This window comes from Myodes glareolus, chromosome 17, assembly GCF_982192425.1.
Source record: "Myodes glareolus chromosome 17, mMyoGla1.1, whole genome shotgun sequence".
Classification (NCBI taxonomy): Eukaryota; Metazoa; Chordata; class Mammalia; order Rodentia; family Cricetidae; genus Myodes; species Myodes glareolus.
This window is the reverse complement of record NC_142042.1, coordinates 55,112,034-55,118,750: the sequence shown is the minus strand read 5'-3', so window position 1 is coordinate 55,118,750 and position 6,717 is coordinate 55,112,034.

Below are 6,717 nucleotides of genomic sequence, written 5' to 3'. Positions count from 1 at the left end.
TCTCTTCGATTGTTTGTTTCTTAAGCCATTGTAATCGGAGTGAGGTAATATCTCATTGCATCTTCGATTGTCATTTCCCCAATGGCTCATGCTGTCAAGCACCTTCTCAGACAGCTACTGACTGTTGCATTTCTTGTTTTGAGAAGTGACTTCTGGCATTATTTGTCCAGATTTAGTTGGCTCATCTATTTTTTATTAGGCTTTTTGAGCTCTTTGTGTATTCTGGATAGCAATCCTCTGTCCAGCGAGAAACTGGCACAGGTGTGCTCTCCTTCTGCGGGCCGAGGCTTCTCTCTGTTGAGTGTCTCCTGTGCTGCAGGAGATGATGTGATCCTGTTTTTCGAGTTCTGCTTTGTTTCCTCTGCATTTGGCATTCTGTCCACAGAGTCGTTGCTCATAACAATGTGTTGAAGAACCTCCCCCGTGATTTCTTGGTTTCCCTTTAAAGTTTGACTTTTACAGACTACCCTCCATATGGTATTCTAACGATGAAGAAACTGACAGACATGGCCTGGGTCAGGCAAGGTTTGAAGATGCAAAGAGCTTGGGAAAGGGACAGAAAACTGTGTGCATGGATAGGTTTTAACCACTCCACAGTTGTCCTGAGGCCTAAGCACTCGAGCAAGTCCCAAACTGAACCATCTGTGTGAGAAAAAGGGGGCCCAAATAGGCACGGGGTGGGGTGGGGTGGGGTGGAGGGTTCCCAACTAGTGAGGTGCTAGCTTTGCACCCATATGAGTAAGCAAGACTAGGAGCATTTTCCCACGCCAGGTTCCAAGGAGAAAAGGGAAGCAATCATATGATCCTCCCTGCTTGTCTCCTGTCAGTCATGGCTGTGAGTTCATCCTAGAAAGCTTTGACACTGAAGCCTTGAAGGTTGTTAGGAGCAACTACAAGGGAAGTGATACTCCCATGGGCCTTGCACAGGGCCTAGGACTAGCAAACAAAGTCAGATCTGAGAGTCTAGGTCCCTGATACCCTCCCTGGCTCTTTTCTCACCTCTGCTCACCAGAGGGACTGCCATGTGCAGTGTATTTAAGAACATGAAACACCCCGTAGCACCTTCCTGCCAGGAATCTCCTGCATTATCTGGGCTTTGCTTTGTAATCTTAAGCCGCTTTCACAATTGGCAGCTCCAGCCAGCTTCGATGGGACCAATCAGGCAGTTGCTGAACTCACTGAGGCCCCTCGGGCAGCTGACCCGCTTGTGAAGGTCTCAGAGGCTGTCTGCACAGCCTCACAGGGTTCCGGGATTGTAGATGCTAATATGAAAACATTCAGTGTTGGGGGCTATTAAACAAATTTGTCCAACTGCAAGGGGAAGAAATGATCTCCGGATAGCTGTCTTAGCTGTTTCCCACACTACAGGAGATCGAAATTCCTTTCACCATCCTAGAGAGCAGCTGTGCTATTTGACTTCTATGTGATATTCTGCTAGAAGCCGCCAGTTCAGTCACTGGACAAGAAACTGCTATGTGCCTGGCCCAGCGAAGGCTGCCGGGCTCTCATGCTCCCGACAGGGGACAGATCCCAGACAAATCCCAACGTTAGGGAGCATCCACTTTGCAGTGGGAACAGCCATACCTGAGGCCACAGAAGCAGATCACAGGTCCAAGGCTGATAGTGAATGCAACACTTGTCACGGCAGAGCACTCCGGTTCCGCCTACCCTCTGGGGTCCATTTTGTGCTCAGACTCAAAGTGCAGCAGGGTGTTTCCTGATAAGAGAGAGCCATGCCACGCACTGTACACAAGTACATCAGGGCACGTCCCCCAGCAGGGTTTCAGGGACTCATCAGCGGTAGGAGCCAAAGGAGAGTGAGTGCTGGGCAGCTTGTCCCACACACCTGTCACTCAGTCAGCCATTCATTCATTAATTCATTCATTCAGTAAGTCCCCCTGCAGTTTGCTATAGACCAGATACCGCTCTGGGAATCAGTATTGAAAAGAGCAAAAATCATTGCCTCGTGGAACTCCTGTCCCAGTGTGGTAATTCAGATGGCACAGCAGAATAGCAAGCATTATTGTCACAAGGCACTTCCTGTTCCCAAGGTTCTGTGTATTTCACCTTCACCACCCTGCTGGAAGGTTGGCACCATTATTAATCCCACTTTATAGAGAGGGAAACCGAAGAAGAGAGAAAGAAAGTTGTAGTGCGAATCTAATTGATCTTAATAATAAACGCCCGAAATCAGATATTGGGGGGTGCAAGCTGAAAGATCAGAGAAGCAGAACAGTCAGCCACTAGTTCTTACTTCTATGAAATCCTCAGGCTGAATGGGGTGTCCTGTCTCTACAAGTCCTCAGACTGATGGCTTTCTCTAGGAAATCCCAGACTGAATCCTGAACTCCTGTCTCCGCCCGCCTTATGTTCCTCCCTCCACCCAGCCATATCCCTTCCCATCTCTACCTCCCTAGTGCTGGGATTAAAACCATCACTACCTGCCTCTGTTTCGCTTTGAGGCTGATTAAATCTCATGTAGCCTAGGCTCGCCTTGAACTCACAGAGGTTCTTCTGCCTCTATCTCCCGAGTGCTGGGATTAAAGGTGTGCGCCACCCCTGCCCGGCCTCTATGGCTAGCTAGTGTGGCTAGCTCTGCACTCTGATCTTCAGGCAAGCTTTATTGGTTAAAGCACAAACAGAATATCAGCACAGAAAGTGGTCCCCCTAAGGTCGTCAGCTAGGAAGCAGAGTTGTGGGTTTGAACCTTAGCAAGGCAAAGCCTAGGGGAGGGGCTGCGGGCATATGGAGGGGAAAGGGTAGCCTGCAGATATAATTATGGTGGTAAAGAAAGTCCTCACAATGGGACACTGAGCAGGGGCGCTAGGAAGGAATGGGTGGAGCAATGCAAACAATTGGAGGACGAGCATCCAACGATTGGACAGTATGTCCAAATGTCCCAGGGGTGTTTAGGAAGCTGAAGCTCCTAGGAAGGGGAAGTAGGATGCATTGAGTTCAGAGAGACAATGGACTGAAGGGCCTTGTTATGAAGGATCCTAGGGCAGCCTCAATGCAAGGGGTATCTCCTAAGCGAGACACAAAGCTATAGGTCACCATTATGATTCTTGCTAAATATTTCCAATCCCCGTGCCACATAATAAGATTATCCTTCCTGGCCCCCACTGAAAGTCATGTGACTTGTTCTCCCAACAGAATGGAAGCATGGGTAGATGGTTTCTTTCAGCTCAGAGTTTTAGAACTATTGTGTGCGAATTGCCATGTCTTTGTCCCTCTTTGGGTGAGCCTCCACTCTCTCGGGCCAGACACCAAGGGATCCCTATGAACAAGAGTTCCCTCAGCCAGTCCCATGGGTCTATGCAGTTTGAATGAGAAGTAGGTTGTGTTGGGTTAAGCCACTGAGACTATGTTGCTGCTACCTTGACAAGCTGACTGAAATGAAGTCCGTGAATGGGCTGGGTAAAAGGGAGATCTAGAAGCATCGTTCTGGAAGCTGCTGCTGCTGCTGAGGATTGGCTGCTAAGGGTAAAGCGTGACAGCCCTGCCATAATGTAAGGAGAGGCAGCAGCAGTGGAGGCAAGGAGGGGTGAGCACCTGTGAGAGGGAACAACGGAAGTGTGACAGCAACTTAGACGGTGGGTGGAGGAGGAAGGAGACAAAGAGGACTCCAGAGCTTTCCGTGAAGATGAAAAGCCCTCATCTCTCTAAGCCATTCCCCTCCATGCTTGCCCTCCATTAAAAAACAAAAAACAAAAAAACCTTTGAAATGACAGGGAAAGCTGCCCACATTTTCACTATTTCAAGGGTCATTCTTCTTGGCTTAGCATTGTCCTTCCCAGATGTTTCATGTTGAAATGGATGGAGGCATTGCCTTCACGGGGACCAGTTCATTTTAGTTACTTGTAATTCCAAGAAACCCTGGTCCTCATCTCTTGCTTAATTTGGAGAAGCCATGGTCCGCAGAAGCAAGTGATCCTGTACAAGGTCAGGGAGAAACAACTGGGTTCCAAAGCAGAAGCCCCTGGCTCAACAGGGTTTCCTTTCTATGCTCTGCCCAGCCTGGATGAGGGTGCTCTGGGCTGGGTTTGTGCCTCCCCAGGGATATACGAGGGGACGCACGAAAGGGATCACTGCCTTTACTCTTTTATGTCGCTCAGGCTCAAATAGAACTCGGGGAGCACCTTCAGTGACACTACCTTTGAATTCACTAGTTGTGATCCAGTGACCAAATCGGAGGAGAAAAATGATCATAAAAGGAACTGGGAGAAATATATCCTGCCTTGTTGGTGTGTCTCTGGCATCAAAAGGCATGGGGCACATTCGAGTCCCTTCTTCACTCTGTCCTGTGTGGCGTTTTCCTGCCTGCCAGCTTTGTGCTGTTCTTTTTCCAAAGCATTCTCTGCACTGCTCCCCATGGGTCGGGCACAGCTAAAAACAGACAGTGGCAGCCGCCTCTCCGTCTCCTAGCATCCCGTCTCCTAGCACACCGACTAGAACCGTTTGGATTATGCATCGCTGTGTCATACTCCAAATCTGAGAAGTGCCTGACTGCGATTTTTATTGGAGTTTTTATTATTCGTTGTACCTTTTAAAGCATCAATTTGAAATCATTAAATTGGAAACCTTCTCTGATGTTTCTGCGAAGCTTGGACAATGCCCATGGCCAGGCACTTTTGCTTGTCATAGACCTGTTCTGGAGTCCCAGGGAGCCAAACTGCCATTTTAGGCAGACTGGCGATGCCCCAGGGTGGCAGAGTGGTAAGCAGGAGGTTTAGATCAGAATCTTCTCTTCTGGGTGCTGCCAAAAGGATCACTGGAAGAGAAAAATACAGACACAGAGATTCTCAACCCTGGAGGCCAAGGAGCCACCTCAGAGCCCTCAGCAGCTGGAGGGACAGACTGCAAAGGGCCCCAGGCCCCCGTGTTTGGAAAATGTGTAGAATAAACTAAAACTGTGTTAACTTTCCCCCTCAGAAGTTTAAGAAAATATCTGCCTTACATAAAAGTGCCGAAAAGTGCATGGAAGTCTATAAAACCGTTAACCGTGGCAGGGTGTTTCCAGTGAACTCGCTTTCGTTGGAAAAGAGATGTCCCCATAAAAAGGCATGCTCTGTGCTCCATTCCTCCGAATATTCTGGACTTGGTGTGCTGGCTAAGAAGCCTCCCTTTCTTCCAGTGCAATTTCGTCTTTCCGTGCACACGTGCAGGATGTGTGGAAACATCTCTGAAGCCACACTTGGAACCATGCGACCGTGGGCTGGGCCTGGACACACAGCCTGTTTCGTATATTAACTGCATGCTAAACTCCACTAATGGCAAAGCCATATGTGCCGTCTTCAGTTTTTCAGCCCCCATTTATACCTTTAGTCTGGCCTAACTGATCCCAGCTGTTATTAAGGAACACAGTTTAAGCCCCCATTACAACAAAGACTTCTCTACAATGAATGATCTAAACAATGGCCCGCTTCTTAGAATAGTTTCACTCAGTTCAATTTTAAAGACTATTTTTAAAGAGAATTCTTCCAACTCCTGTGCTTGGTTCTGCTGATGCAGACATGAAAAGAGCTGAGTCCTCGGTCTCAGAGGGCTCTGTATTTGAAACGACTAAATTCCAGCACAACAAAGAGCTGTGGTTATCCCTTGAACTTTGTTCCCATGGGACCTAATGGAGGGTGGCAAGTGGGGATGGTGGTTTCACCCATCCGAATTTTAGAATATTATTATTCTCTTCTTTTATTTTTGCCGCTTCTTTGTCGGGCCCGTGGCTCCTAGGTCCTAGCAGCAGGACAGAAGCCCTTTACCTTGAGTTAGTCTTCTGCATTGCAATAGGCTAAGTTTCAAGAGCGGAAAAACGTTTTCCGTATTCCGGCCACTCTAAGCTACCAATAGGATCTCACCATATGACACTGGCACTGACGAATTGCCGACGAATCAGGATTGATCTGCACCAAAATATACATGAAACACAAACCTTAAACCAGGTCTCTGTCCCATTTGGGTAGTAAAATAGCTGCATCGCTGTCCAGAGTACGTCCATCACACGTGGAGCCTTCCTTCTTTGGGCCTCTTGCGCGAGCATATTTTCCCTTGCCACAGAATGTTTTTCTTTAAAAAAAGAAAAAATGAACTTGCTGCTCCTACTACTTGGTATCTGGCTCTGGGTGCCGAGCTGGAGGGTAAATGGTGAAGCCGTAATGTGTTTCTGGATTTTGTGGTTTCAGAGTGGTTTCCCTTCCCAAACTAAGGTGGGCCCTCTGCAAAATGGGGCACAGTCGACCTCTTCCCGTCATGACACTTCTCTGTGGGCACCCCTGGCTTGTTTGAGTAGAAGGCAATGCATCGGGTTGGAATTGAATAAGGATTCCTTTACTGAACACTCACCCACTCAAGAACCGTCCCTCAGCGACTCCCATACAAGCTCTCCATTAAAGCTTTCGACATCCTATGTGAACTCCTAATGGGCATCGTCCTTCTCTGAGAGGTGATGCCCGAAGACGTTCGGTAATTTGCATAAAGACACAAAGCTAGCAAACGCCCGCAGCTGGGTGAATTTGGGCCTTAGATAAAGCAGAAGACCATGCGCTGGGCCTGTGTCCCTTGTAGCTCCCCACAAAACTCCAGCCACATTTTTTTAACGTCAAAAAACCATGCTATCTATTTTAAAGACAAAGAAGAAACATTGTTGGAAAGTACGTAAGTCAACTTCCTCGAGTTATTCAGTTATTCATTTTCAGGAGGCTGCCTCATAGAACCCCAGGA